The 15,261-nt window shown below is 46.4% G+C and overlaps 1 long non-coding RNA gene across 1 annotated transcript in view; it reads left to right on the top strand.

The window, feature by feature from the left end:
* Positions 1–480: 480 nt before the first annotated feature.
* Positions 481–15,261, top strand: part of LOC140213542 (uncharacterized) — a 41,586-nt gene continuing 26,805 nt past the window's right edge. Inside the window, exon 1 of the long non-coding RNA XR_011890404.1 lies at positions 481–885. This is a non-coding gene — a long non-coding RNA (uncharacterized lncRNA). The remainder of the gene's footprint in view (positions 886–15,261) is intronic.

Genomic DNA, 15,261 nt, shown 5'->3' with positions numbered 1-15,261 from the left:
AAAGAATTACAATGAAACAATCTACCTTCGTGTTAAAAATGAACTGCTCTGAATGTGCCGCGCACTTCAAGTGAGAGCAAAATATAAAAAAAGAACTATACCCTTTGTATAACATATCGACATTGGGCGAAATCAAGTATCAGTATGTCACGAGCTGAAGTAGAAGAAGAGAGAGAACGAAGAGGAAGAAGGCTGACGTGGCTTGTCTTGTAATTTGTTTGTTTTTGTATGTTTTCTTATCTCTCTTTCGTTATATTTTTTTTCGCATCGAATAAGTAGCACTTCAAAAGAATAGATGAACGTTTCAGCACGCAATTCTTGGCCAATCCCCCAGCGTGGGTATGAGCCATAACATGAGGCCATCATCATCATCATCATCATCTACAATGAGCGAGGTGGAAAATGGCAGAACACCACTAGAGGAAAAGAAAGAAGTCAGTAAAAGCAATTTTATTTTTGTTCATTTCCTCCAGTTAGCTTTACCATGTTTAGTTTTTAATAAAGATAGCCTAATTTCATCCAAATTTTGGCCAATCCCCCACAATGGGTGTGCGCCATCGCATAAGGAATACCATACCATACCATACCACTGGGCGAAGAAGGCGCTGAACCAAGGAAGTCGAGATCGAAGAGTTGAGCTGGAGGAGGACACCGGTGGCTCTGCACCAGCCGAGTTCGATCCTCCAAGCCCGCGGCTGTGCACCGTGGTCGCAGCAAAGGCTTGGTCGGAGGACAACGGTCCCGTCCTATGCTACGGGGACAACCTCACCCTCACCGACGGCAACACTCGACAAGCCTGACCTGTTCTACTGAGACGGCCCTCAGCAGCTCAGCAGAGATGCCAGTGGTGCACCGAGCAATGCGGAGCTGCACCGACTAGGACATGTAAGCACCACACCGCACGTGGCTTATTAGGACGTGAGTACTTGTGAGACGATTTAAGAACTCGGGAAAGATATTAGTGTGAAAGAGAGAGATCAAAGTCAGTGTAGACCACTGTTGCGGATGTATGTAAATGTGACGAGGACTTATCGGTGAGATACATTATAAATGTGTTTGGTGTGCCGGTCCAGATTCATGTCTCGTGCGCCGGTTACCATGACACAATAATCGTTTTAAGGCCTCATAACTAACCCACGCAGTTCAACCCTCTGGTACACATCACATAAAAAGCGTCCTCAATTTCCTCAACACATAAAATCTGTGCTGTTTCTGGTCCTGCCAGGGAACACGTGCATGTTTAACTTTTATGTGGAAACAGCCTAAAGATGAAATCGACACACAACGTCAGACGTGCCACACTCGACAAGGTCGTTTTCACTGACGTAGGATAAGTTATTACCGAATGAAATTAGACAGACAGACCTCTCAACGATTTATACGTTTTTCAATGATGATAAAAGGCTGAGACTGCATTGTTATGTCGATTATCTCTTGACAGAGATTAAATACTTCCGATATCTGACAGTCCAATAATGTCTTGTTTATTGACGTATCCTGTGCGTGCGTGCGTGCGCGCGCGTGTGTGTGTGTGTGTGTGTGTGTGTGTGTGTGTGTGTGTGTGCGTGTGTGTGTGTGTGTGTGTGCGTGCGTGCGTGCGTGCGTGCGTGTGTGTGTGTGTGTGTGTGTGTGTGTGTGTGTGTGTGTGTGTGTGTGTGTGTGTGTGTGTGTGTGTGTGTGTGTGTGTGTGTACGTCTGGCTGTCGGCGTAACTATATGGGAAGCTTTTTTAATATCGATTCGTGAGCAATGCACCATTTTTCACAAATTGCAATTTAGGCACTTAATTCGGACAACGGTCTCACGCCAGATGTAGCGTCTAGTTTAATTTCACCGGCTGGTTTTTTTGGGCCGTCCAGCAGGTCTCGGTGGCTCTTGAAAGACAAAGGCCGAGCGAAACCGACGGAACGTTGCCCCTCAGGGAGACCGACCGCGGGAGTAACACGCGCTGGAGTTGAGTAGAGACCACCCACTGAGAAGACGTCAGGGCCCGCGTCACGGCGTCATTTAGTCATGCTGTCGTTCTGCAGGCGACTACATGAAGTTGTTTCTCTCTCCTGAGACACTTTTGTATGCCCGTTTATAACGAATGGGGTGATTCGTTAAATGCTGATTGCAGCGCAGCCAGAACTCATCCGCTAATTGCACTCCAGTGGCATGTACTCCAGGTCTCCCTCTATACGTAGTTCCAGTTTGGTTCTATTCTGCTGGCTGTATTTTTTCCTTGAAGCACTTTTGTTTGAACACTATGTGGTGAAGCACCACTACAGGCGCAAAATATTCATCCATCGTTGTATTGCAAGCAAAGGATTCGTCGATAACGTTGAGACTCATATTTGAATGTGCAGCTATGATGTATCTTAGTGTCCAGATGTACAAGCAAAGATGACACTGCCAGATTGTTCAACAAGCAGCGGACCGAATCGCTTTATGGAAGGACATTCAAGCATTAAGCCCGGCTACGCGCGCTATTTTTATAAAATTTCGGCGCATGGTAAACTGTTTTATTTGGTATTTACAAAGGTAAAGATTACATTCTAGCTTAACTTATGAAACCAATCAGTAATTACATTGAATAAAAGAAATTCACTGAGCGATTGCACATGCAGCTAATTATTAAGACTATAGTAACTAATGATCGCTAGTTAGTAACATACTATGCTTAGTTCTCTCGGTTTTGCCCACCTGTAATGTCATGGATATCAAATGAAATATCCCGAAACAAGCAATTCAACAATGAGGCCACCTGGGAACTGGTTTGATGAAGTCAACAGTGATAATGACATATTTATTTAACCGGTACAGTACTTGTTTTCCCTCGGGCACGTCGTCATTGGGGCCATTCGCAGCTTAAAATAATCATCATTTTGATTAACATTGCTCACTGATAACGCCGAGTCTACCTTCCATACAGCAATGCGTAATGAATGTGAAAAGTCATTCAAACAGTAAATCAATTATGATAACTAGGAGTGGCAGGACTGCGTTAGTAGTGATCACGAATGACTTTGTGTTAGTGGTAGTCTCCAGTTATATACGCCGTCATTGATATCAATCGAAACTTCATTAAATGAGTGTTTATTTGGTCACCGCTGCTGACCGATTACGACCGGTGATTAGCGATCAATAGTGATATGTTCAGATAAATTTTCTCATATCGATGCAGTAAATACTAATGGATATATCAAGTGAAGTCATATAAACACTTATTCAATTGTAACGACTAAGACATTGTAGACCGTTAGTAGCCTGTTCACAGGCTGCCCGCAAAACCCTAGAAAACAAAAGGCGTGACAGTACGATTTGCACGCAGGATCTTCGCGATGCGTGGTTGGAAAAACGCAAACCTCTGATAAACCCTAAGAATACACGTACATCGCCGAAAACATGACAAAGTGTTCCAAAATGCCGCTCGTAACCGTTAAGGCTTGGGTAAACTCCCGTGACTACGACTTTGCTTGGCATTCAAATGGGAAAGTCCTGGTGTGCAATAGGCACGGGGATTCGGCTGTAGTCATCAGAAGTGAACAAAGATCTCTCAGCCCTGGTCAGTTGAGTCTTTGTTGTCTTGCTGTCCACTCAATTTGAATTCCAAGTGCAATGGCGCACTTAGGATATATATCGTTGGAAAAACTAACTAATGAATATCGAATTAGAAATGACCTCCTGCCGTTGTTTTCATTTAAACCAGGTTTTCATTTTCTGGAAGGATTCCAGTTTTACGTGCTGACCGATTATAAGCCACTGGCGTATGTTTTCCGCACCAACTCATCGAAGCACGTGTCACGCGAACTCCGCCATCTCGCTTATATTTCGGAATTTACAAGCGACATCCGCCACGTGAAAGGGGCCGGCAACACCGCCGCTGATGCCCCTTCTCGTATAGCTGCGGTTGACACTCCATATCCCACCGTCAACTTGGCCGCATTCCCTCTGCACAGCAGAATTACAGAGAGCTCACCGCATTACGGGAGAACCCCCGTTCCCTCTGACTACCACTTGTGCCGCATCCATGCTTGCCTGAGCCCTTGTGGTGCGATGTCTCCGCAGACCTTCCCCACCCTTTTGTTCCGGCTTCACTACGTAGCACCATTTCCCACTCTCCACACGAAATTCCCACTCAGGTGTTCGGGCTGCTCAGCGCCTTTTCATTCAGCGCTATGTCTGATGCGGTATTAACGGTGATGTGCGCTCTTCGACGCGCACGTGTCTGCCATGCCAGACGGTAAAGGTCTGTCATACCAAGACACCTCCCCAAGCCTTCCTTCCACCCGTGCGTCGTTTCGACCATGTTCATCTAGACATCGTGGACCCTCTGCCCGTGTCTCAAGGTTATACTCACCATGGTCGACCGTTTCACACGCTGGCCGGAGGCTGTTCCCATTCATTAAATAACCTCTGAGTCTGTTTCCCGCGCTTTCATTTATGCGTGGGTATCTCGCTTTGGTTGTCTTGGCACCATGACAAAAGATCGTGGGCGCCAATTATAGTGCTCCCTATGTGCTTGCCTTGATCGCATTCTCTGCGCCAGACATTGCCGTGCCACTGCCTATCACCCGTGTGCCAACGGAATGGTAGAACTTCGTCAGCGACAACTGAAGGCCGCCCTGGCTACACGCATCAATTGCGCCATCTGGGTTGATGCCTTGCCCCTTGTGCTCCTGGGTTTATGGGCCGTGCTCCAGGCAAACCTACAGTGCTCAGCAGCAGAACTGGTGTATGGTAGTTCTCTACGTCACCATGGAGACTTCTTTAGATAAACATAGCTACCAGCCCAGCCAAAAGCATTCGTACAAAGCTTCTTGGAATGTGTTAAAGGCCTACGGCCCACTTCTCCTCGTCCTTCCCGCCACAATACAATCTTCGTGCACCCCTACCTGGCCACTTCAACACACGTTTTCGTGCGCGGCTATGCCGTCCGACCCCCGCTCACCCTGGCCTACGACTGACCATTCCGCGTTCTCCATCGCACCCCAAAAACCGACACCCTACTACAGAACGGACCTGAAGAGACAGTCAGCTTCGACCGCCTTAAGCCGGCTTACGTGGGGATCGCGATGGAAAGCCTCGCATCGCCACCTGACCTCGTGTATAGCCGGCCCTCAGTCCGGTTTCGACTTCCAATCAAGGCGGGAACCCTGTAGCGCGCTCCCTCTGGCGGCACCTAGAACCCGTATAGTGCGCGCCCGCCTGAGAACAAGGACGGCGCCTGGTCGTGGCACGCGAAGCTATGGCTCGCGGTTCTTTTCCAGCGTCGGTTCGTGTCAGCTGTCTTTCTCCTTGGCTCCTGAGGCATAAGCCTACACTATGAAACAATGCACCACCAGCGATGCACACGAAGCTCTTCCTTCCTGTACAGCAGAAGAATGCTCCGACCGTGGGACGTATTCTCGGACGAACACTTTCAGCGATACTATCGCCATGGCGTGGCGCAATGCTCAACCAGCCCATAAGCGCGCACTGAAATTGACATCGCGAGGACGATAGCCAGAGAATATGTCATCATTGAGCAGCCATCGTACACATGCTTCTCTTGTACCAAAGTCGGTCATTGAAACGTATGTCGCGTGCGGCACGCGCAAGTTTCTGGCAGTCTTCCCTCCTCACAGCTAACGTTTTGAGACGTTCCGCCGCCCTGCACTCTGTTCAGTATCGGTATATATTTGCTCTAAGGTGCCTTCAAAGTGGGTAAAGTCTGCCTATAATTTAATCTCAATAAAATAAATATATGTCTTTCAAAAGATCTACTGAGTCCTTCACGTAACCGTGACAAATGAGTGCAAGAGTATTGGGCTCGCTGACCTACAATGCACTTATTAATGACTCTCTGTGGCAAAAGAAGAACGCTGACACTCGTTTACAGAGAGCTGAAATTGTACCAGTTTCATTCAGCACAGGGTCTGTAAAGAGAGCGTGGGTATGACAGCTGCGTACTAGTGACAAAAAAGGTCGAAGAGCTGTACGCTTGCGTTCAGTTTTCACCTCAATGAAGTTTCCAACATTCCGATGTGCGAGGTCACGTGGTTGGATGCATAGCAACACCCTTACAATCGCGAACAGTTCAGAATGATGATCATCGCAGCCATCATCCTCGAACTGAAAGAACAAGAACATTTTGGTCTTCAGAAAAGTATATTTAAAAATGTGAAAACAGCAGACAACGAGGGAAGGGTATTTGACCTCTGCAAAGCGTTCACGAGGAATCATATGACCTTAAGGTCACGGTACCCACACGCGTAGATAAGGCGCAAATTCACATTGGAATTTTTTTCCAAAGTGAGTGTGTGATAGAAATAGTACAATTGTTTTACTTGCTTTTTGCCCCTACTTCGACATTCTCTGCCTTTACATCACTTACGTTATGAATCCTCTGACGTATATATTCGAAAAAAATATGTCATGCGAGACGACAGCCTTGATTTCTCTTCGTGAAACTTTCGAATCCGACAAACACTGTAGTTAATAAAAGCGTATGATTAAACATGCGTACTATAATTCATTCCAAATAAATTACACTTCGTTAAGGATGGATCATACTTTTAATATTCAGTTTGGTAAAAAGGTCAGGTATCAAACTGCAAAAAAAGGGCAGCCTTACTCTCGTCGGAGGTACAGTCCACAGCTTCTAAGTCATGAGCCCGATCACCTATCAGTTGAGCTAGGTCACTTTCTCGGCATCACTGCCCTGATTATCCAATAAACGAATCACCGAATTCTAGGGGTTCGATATTTAGTCCGGTAACAATCATGCGAAGCAAACGGCACTGAAATGAATTACCCATAGTTCAAGTGAGACCTCTTATTGTGAATACTGAAATTTAGTTTTAGGAATTTTTAATTCTGAATAATCATCATAATTTTCGTATTGTTCACAATTATCCGCACCGTTGAAATCTTTACTGTAGGAGGCCGGGAGAGGCCACGAGGAAATACAAGTTACGGGACGATTCAGGCAACAAACTGGGAGGAGGGGCTATATACAGATAAGAACAATAAATTATGGACATTTTGCTAACAACTAACCATTCCCTTCTTAAAAGTGACAGATAGGGTCGCGAGTCAGAAAAAAAGTGGGCGAGACGAATAAACTAATTGAGGTGGTTTGGCAGGAGCACAGCCTCAGTACTGCCCTTTGACGTCAGCTGCCAGAGCCTGCCAGGGTGGTCCGTTAAAACTGTGGCATCAGCTCAGACCTCCATCGAATACCTGAAGCGTAAGCACACCGGTAAGCGTCTGTTTAGGCCAAGGTCCCCGCACAAAAACCCGCGGCTGTGACAATCTCTTCTGCATGTTTTTTTGTTGAAGTGTACTTCAATGGATGAGTTGTACCTGATTCTTGCATCTGACGAAACAGAAAACTGCACTCCTTATCACCTAATCAATAATACGCAGTGGCTTTTACGCGAAGACCAATCTTGGGCGTTGCTTACATCAACATTCGTTCATTTGCGTGAGTGGTCATTCTAGATCATGTAAATGGATACTTTGAGCTAGGACGGCCTACGAGACGATAAGGGCCTTGAATACATTTATCACAGAGGCCACAGTTTATCATTGTATTTGACAGCATAAATGCACCACCGGTGGGTTGAATTACCAGTAGTCATTTTCGTCATAGCCAAGTTTGCCCGGGTGGCGTCCCTGCCCCGGAAAGGCGGTGGTCCCGGGTTCAAATCCCGGATCAGGGTGAATTTTTCTTCAACTGCGAGGCTTTTTTTTTTTTTTAGGAGCCCGTAAGAGTTTCCTTTGTAGCACTTAGGTACGTCTGGCTGGATGTCTCATTTGACCTTTATTAACTGCAGCAATGCAGCAGTGCCTGGTGGCACCGTATATATAGTGCAGGCATAGCAGTTAACAAGTAGTAAAGAAAGCGGCTGATACTAAGCTGACACATATGTAGGAGCATTATATTATCTAAGCCACATGCAAACTTCCTTTCAGCGTACAGGATTACCACAGTTGTGATTTGTCAAGTTAACTTACCGCACACACACAGCGGTGCAATAAATTCTGTACGATAGTGAGCAACGGGACAAAGAATGAAATATTAGTTGCGATGTGCCGATTTGAACCGTGTATGTGAATGCATACCCAATTCAACAGTATGCACGTTTGCTTCTGGAACAATTTTATGTTTGGCACAGAGGCTGAACCCCTGTGGCCTCTTGACTGCATATTTCTGTGGTCTCTTTCAAAGGGCTCATTGGGGTACCGTTCATTTGGCTGTTCGAATAGTGAGCAGACAATGGAGCACACCAATATTGCAATTTTACGCAGAACACCTTGCGCATTATTCACAAAGCGCAACCCAAGGAAGTATTCGCTGCTTTGTTATAAAATAAGTAATTCCAATATATTGTCCCTCACTTTTAGTGCGGGCCTGTCGACCACCATATGAGGTTTCATTTCAGTGTCATTTGCATGTTAAAGCAGCTACTAATTAAGAAAGACCAACACCCTTTTCACACCACGAGAGATCACTGAGCTCACTGCAAAGCTAAGTAACTTGATTATCTTGGGCTGCCGCCAAATAAAACACAGGTAGTGGCCAGCTGTTTGTTATGCTATGCATTTTTTACAGATTCCTAGAATATGACTGCGCATGAGCATGCTTGGTTGTTCCTACACAAATACATAAACGACATGCAGCCCCAGCCCAGCTCATTATAATAACCTGAGTAGAGCTTACAATTGTTCACTTATCATGTAAATCCGGTGTGAGCTTATTTTGTATATATATAATCAAAACAGAACAGGCTTGTATGACGCTGACAGTGTCAAACTAGATCAAGTAGACCATCCTTATTTGCTGCCATGGCTGCCAGAGTGAGCGTGCCTGTCATGGTACTGCCCTAGTCCTTTGTGCACTATGTTGTTGTGCATCGTTTAAATGCTAAATTAGGTAGAATGGTGGTAGAATAGGCAACGAAAAGGCAGATGATGTAGCCCGCAAAAGACATAATCACATAAAATTTATAAAAGTGTTTTTTACTAAGAGTGAGACTTCAGCTTTGGCGAAGAGATATGTACTCAATGAACTGCGTAGAAGGTGGTCTTCACTTTCAGGCAATTGCAAGTCTTTGTTCAACATCAACTCAGAACTCCAATGAAGGCTACCACAATGTCTACCGCGGCATCGGGAGACCCCGTATCAACTGCTGCGACTGACCATTGCATAGATGAGCAATCTTTTTTTTTTTCGCAATGGCCACACCACCAATCTAGGTTGGGACAACTAGGGCGCCTTGCAATCTCTAAAACACATCTTGCTCGAGTGCCCAGCTTACAGAGAAGAGCGACATCGATATAAAATGAAAATGGAAAAGCTCCACCAAGGCCCCTTGACACGGATGCTCGGTCCCTGGCCTTGTCCATAAAAGCAGCTCAAAGCTCTGGACTTCTTGTTTTGTTGTTCTATTGAGTCGATTGGTTTGCTGCCTAAACTAGGGCTCACGCACGTCCTCTCGTGAGGTGGTGATCCTATTCTCTTTTGCGTTCATTTGTCTACCTAGATTGCCTCGGACACTTACTCTACTGCTAGTAAGATGACACGACCAGCATTTCTTTTTCTTTGTTTCTTGCTCTCCTTCTTCTAAGGCCTTTCTTCTCCTTCGTCCCATTCCCTGCAGAATAGCATGTAGGCAAAAATACGCTGGGTGAACACTGTATATTAAATAAAAAGCTTTCTCTCTTTATCTCTCTCTCTCTAAGTAGTGAAGGGGCAACAGATTGGGCACCCAGACTGGTAAGCAAGAATGTAATTATTTGGTTTTACTCGAAATAAGTTGTCTCATCGCCAATAAAAATTATTTGCTTTCAAATAAATATTCTGCATGAAAACATCTAATGATCTGGATAAGGTGACCGCTGTACGTACATATTGCTTTTATGCCAGTCATATTTAATTGTACACTTGCTGCTTGACCTTCAATTCCTTACTGCGTCACGTTAACCACTTATGCACAATTTTTCTACGAACGGTGAGAACTTCATCCATGATTGAGCACATCTTTTAAGGTTTTATTCAGTTTGGAATGTTTACAAGCAGCAATTATTAAATTTCTAAGAGGCATATTTTATGCCGCACTTCGTCTTTGGTGGTTCCATGTATGTAAAAAAGGGAAAGGCATTTCATGCCTCCAAGTGCTTTAAGCACTATTAACATTGGCAGAGAGAAAAAAAAGACGCAGTTTCGCCCGAAAGACGAAGCACCCATCGCGATTGAAAGTTAGTAGATAACTATGCGAAGTAAGGATGGTAGTTTGTTCGGTCGTACAAACTTGTAAACATTTGCTTACTAACTAAATAAACAAGCACGGTATCACGCACGCACAGGTAAACATGAAGACATCTCGCTCGATGACCGCGGAAACTCGCTCTTAACACGCTGGAATGAGGGAGGAATCGGGCAACAGCAGCGAGCGAATTGACCTTTCTACATCTCTCGCTTCAACGCGAGCGAAACGTCGAAAGCGCAGCGCATACACAGCTACTGGCACTACGCGCGCTCTGCAAACATCGCAGATCGTTTTAAAGATTACGCCCGCGCGGGCGCGCCCTCTGGCCACGTTGCAGATTGCTTTCAAGATACGACGCTCGCACGGCTGCGTCGTAAGCAGCAGCCACCGGAAAAAAAACACCCCCTCTTCTTCGCTTCCCCCCCCCCCCACTTCGTGCCTCGCCGGTGACACCAGAGGCGCACTTTCGCCCCGCCTTCCTCGGTCGCGCACGCGAGATTCGCCTGCTCACCCTCGGAAGCTTTACAGCATACGGCGCGCGGCGACGATTTTATCGCCCTTGGACCGCATGCGGAACCTCACAGCGACGGCAGAACTGCGCCTGAAGTGTGCATATAATTGTTATCGCAATAAACATCATGAATAAGCAAATGAAACCATATCAGCAACCACTACTCGGAGCCCCACACGTGTGCTCAGTGGTAAAGAGGGGTGTCTTGTCGACCTACGCAGCTGTATTTTGCAGCACTTGTCTGTGTGTTCCGTGTTCTTCCAAGCTGTCACTAGCATTGCAGAAACTGCACCGTCGCACCGAACGCGAGGATTTCGGATAAATCATTTTCGGCGATACTATAACTTTCGCGTGACATAGAACGCGGAACGTTAGACCATTCGAGAGGCTTCGCTCAACCAGCCAAGACAGCGCGCACTTCAACTTCAACTTTATTAATTCTTCTAGTATGCACTAGAGATGTCCTTCTGGGCTAAAAGCTGCCATAAGCAGCTTTACTGAAAGTGATCGTCCTAGAATTCGTCCCATGTTTCGACATGATGCGATTGCAATACATTTTCGCAAGGTGGCGCAGATGAGATGACTTCAGTGTTTCGAACAAGGATGACCGCGCCAATGCAACATATGCGGCGGCAAATCAGAATGTGACAGCCTAGAGTCGTATTTTCACCGTGACACGGAAACTTGAAGTCACATACGCAAAAATATGCAAGTGTCACCCGCTGTCAAAAACAGTTGTCAGCGTTGGCACCTTGTTCCGCAGAATGGTTGCCAGCAGCCAACAGACTGCGTCATCCAATACGAGTGCGCGTGCGAGCCGCTCGTACGTATTCTGCGAGCACCGAATTTTACGACACGATCCAACACGTACGTGTCTACGTCACCGTTAGTTCGCGTCTGACGCAAGGTAGGTAATTCTGCTGGTCGCGCCTACAAAGGCTGACAGGTGAACAAGGATTAGAAGGGGGGTTTTAGAGAGAGGCAATGCAAGTTTTAAAAGATGAAGGTAAAGAGGGCCGGCGATCCATTGTGGAAAGAGTGAGTTTCCAGAAACTTCCAGCGTGCCCCCTTTTGTTCAAGGGCCAGTTTGGAAGCGTTGCTGAAATGGGCATACAGCTTGCCCCAACCACCCCAACCATCCATCCCGTATGCTGATATTCGGCAGGGACAGACCTGGGCACATCTGCCTGAATCCCCTCGCCAGACGCGTCGGCAGACGAGAAAGGGAAAAGCATTTATTATACAAACTCGTTCGATTCCAGTGGTTATTCGTCCAGAAATCGTAGTCGCTGTTTCCATCGTCAGGCGTCAGCTGTCGTGACGCTTACGCCGGCACGTGCGTGTTTAGCGCTTCATGGTGGCTGTTTAGGTGCTGCGGTCGGTAGTGGCGGGGCGCTGTTTTTCTCCGATGGGTGTTGCGTGGTGTTTCGTCGCTGAAGTGCAGTGCGGGCCTTTTGTCGTGACTCGTCGTGTGTTTCTGGTGGAGGACAGCTTCGTTTAGACCGATTGCCACTGTTGAGTGGGATGCATTGATGGCGACTATTGGAGAAGAACCAAACCTGTGGTGAAGACGTTCCATTTTGAGAAACCTGTCATGCGATTCACCGCATAATTTGCCCCAATTTGACAAGTAACGTTCAATCTAAGACTATTGTAGGTGTCCACCTAACCATATCTACGGGATAGTCGCTAGAAATTGGTTCATGAATGCGGAAGTTCGCAGAAGAAAAAAAAAACGCCAGCGTTCTTCTCAGTTTACCTCATGAATTGTGATTTCCTCGCTTAGAAGTGATTGACCACCGCAACTGATTAGCTTTGTAGGTCATGCTGAGAATACTACTCACTTTTATGCATCATGGCTCAGAATATTCATTTGAACTCTCGCAATACACATAATGTTTGTCTGTTAGGTTTTATTCCATGAAAGGAAGCAGCAACAGCCAGTATATAATTTTTTTTATGCACGCTTAAATTAAAAATGTTATATGCCCTTGAGCAGACAAGTGTATTCATCTCAGTATCGCTAACCGTGCCCACTGACGCAGAAATTCCCCATCCCATCTCTCACGCGTACCTGAACGTCACAGGTCAAACCACAAATGTCCGCTTCTGTGCCTCCCTAGACTTTGTCACAATTTTGCCCTGTACATTTCCAGTGAATATGTCTGCTTCAGGGCAGATAGTGGGCAAAGATCTGTAATACCGAAAACGCTAAAAGCCGCAACAACGTAATTAAATTGTTGGCGTCTGTACATCAAGCAGGGTGGTACGAAAAAGTAATTAACAAAAGTATAACTCGACGCTGTCACGTGCTATATATTGCTACACTAGAGGAGCGCCGCGCGCAAAGCCGTGGTCAGAACAGCCGGTTGAAGAACTGTTGGTCACATGGCAAGACAGAGCCATTTCCGTCACAACGCAATGTGGCTACCTGCTATAGTAATCGTTTTCTCAAGCTCTGTCTCCTGTATCGACGTTACGGACGTGGATAGACATGCCAATATGAGTACCGTAAGTTTGTGTGTGTTTTTTGTTCCTTGCAGTTTAGCATTGTGCAAGGCCTTCCTGAGGCAATCAGCTGGTTCGCTGCATTTTAAACTCTACACAGAGATAGATTATCTTTCTCGCATTACCGTCGACAATCATTCTGAGGCATCTTCCTCCGAATTTTTTTTTAAACGCGCATTCTCACTTATTATAAGCTAAAGCTAATAAACAGCTGGCTTTATTTGCAATTATGCGACAGCTGCTCTGCCTAAATTCATGAAATAAAACAATATTCTGTATTCTGTGGTCTATTCTAATCATAATACATTCATTGGCAGAGTATGCTGAATGTCTTCATAAGTGTTCTTTAGCCGCATCCTTTACAGTTCTTGCCCTCCCCGACTGCAAAAGGCCTATAGTGAAACTATGCATGGGTGCTATATATAAAAATAACTATTAGCCAAATCAGCACTCAGCGCAGTTGCAATTAGTTGGTATGAACAACAGAATATATTGCAGACAATCATATCCGAGCATTCTGAGGGTAGTCCCTATCACTATCGGCAAAACTTATGGCGTGTGCACGAAAGAAGCTTCGTAGTCTGAATTCAGTCGGTAAACCTTGCAGAAGTGTTTGCGCGCGCTACGTGCATGGCGGTGTCCAAACGCCGCGAAGGAAATGGTTCCAAAACAAATGTTTCGAATTCGCTGTTGCAGGTGTAACTACTTAAGCGCATAATATAAATATCGTCTATAAGCGAAGAGTTCAAGACGACGTGGCTACATTAGGCACTGAAAGTTGCATTAAAGATAAATTCTCTACAAATGCAAAAAGAGACAAGCACTCAAAAAGACGTTTCTGGCAGAGCGCACGAAGCGATTTAACGGGAATAAAAACGAGAATGCCGAAAAAAACAGGTACAGTCATAGCATGGCTTAACACTGCGCTCACGCTCTTCGGGCGGATTGTTCGATACCGCAGGGAGCGGCACAGCGCGACGCACCGCGCGAAGCAACAGCTGTTGGCCAGCAGGAACGTTCACCTGGGAACTCGCACGCGTCTCCAGCGCTAGCGTAATTGGGCGCCTCCGCCTCCTTCAACTGTAGCGTTGTGGGAGGCGCAGATAGCGGCAAACAGAGGCGCCGCACACCGATGGGCACGCGCGACGAGACCAACGGAAAACCTTCGGCATTCTTCGGTTGCGAGTTTTAGAATGAGATCGTTTCAGCTGGACACGTTTACTCTCCGTTGCACTCGGACCAGCTGTGCAACCAGCGGTTGAGCACGAATGCTAAAATGTGTGCGCAGGCCGCTCATCTAAACAGCGGATGGCAGCATTTCTTTTTCTTTTTTTTGCCTTGATTCCACTACCGAGTCGAATAAGCTACGATTGACGAGTCTGTAACGGGGCTTCCACTTGACCGCATTGATTCCGCAGCCAAACCCACTGGGTGTCGCTTGCGTTGCTGAAAATCCTGTAAACCCCGCGCGTGCGCGCTCTCTATATTGCGACAGCACGGCGGCGGCGGCGGTCTTGCCGAAGGCGGAAACGTGCCACTAGCGTCTCTATATTTACTCTCGCAATAAAGAAAAAATAATTTATTACGTCGTTTGTCACTAAGGCGCCGGTTATCGCGAAAAAAAAAAGCCTCTAACAGCTGCAATTTTCACTATGGATGAGCGAATTCAGAGCCACAATTCCCTCTAATTTTCTGAATATGAATGTCTATGGTGAGAAATGGACGATCTTGTCCATGCTGCGGAAACTGTACGTCGTGGTTTCTGTGTGCCCCGCGGTCGATAGTTTAGGCTGCGGCCAGACGTCTACGATCTGGAGCAGCCGCCAGTGATACGAACTCGTGCTCTCTCACATTTGCCTGCTGGCAGCATTGTGTCAAATGACCACGTGCCACAACCATGGCCGTATCCCAATTAAACACAGCGGTATCCATCGACCCTCAAACGGTCACTTCGCAATGTAGGCTCCGCGATACTTCTCAACGCTAGCCCACGAATTTGTAAGTG

This window comes from Dermacentor andersoni, chromosome 10 (genome assembly GCF_023375885.2).
Source record: "Dermacentor andersoni chromosome 10, qqDerAnde1_hic_scaffold, whole genome shotgun sequence".
Classification (NCBI taxonomy): domain Eukaryota; kingdom Metazoa; phylum Arthropoda; class Arachnida; order Ixodida; family Ixodidae; genus Dermacentor; species Dermacentor andersoni.
The sequence above is the reverse complement of the archived record's forward strand: the minus strand, read 5'-3'. Positions and strand labels throughout refer to the sequence as shown.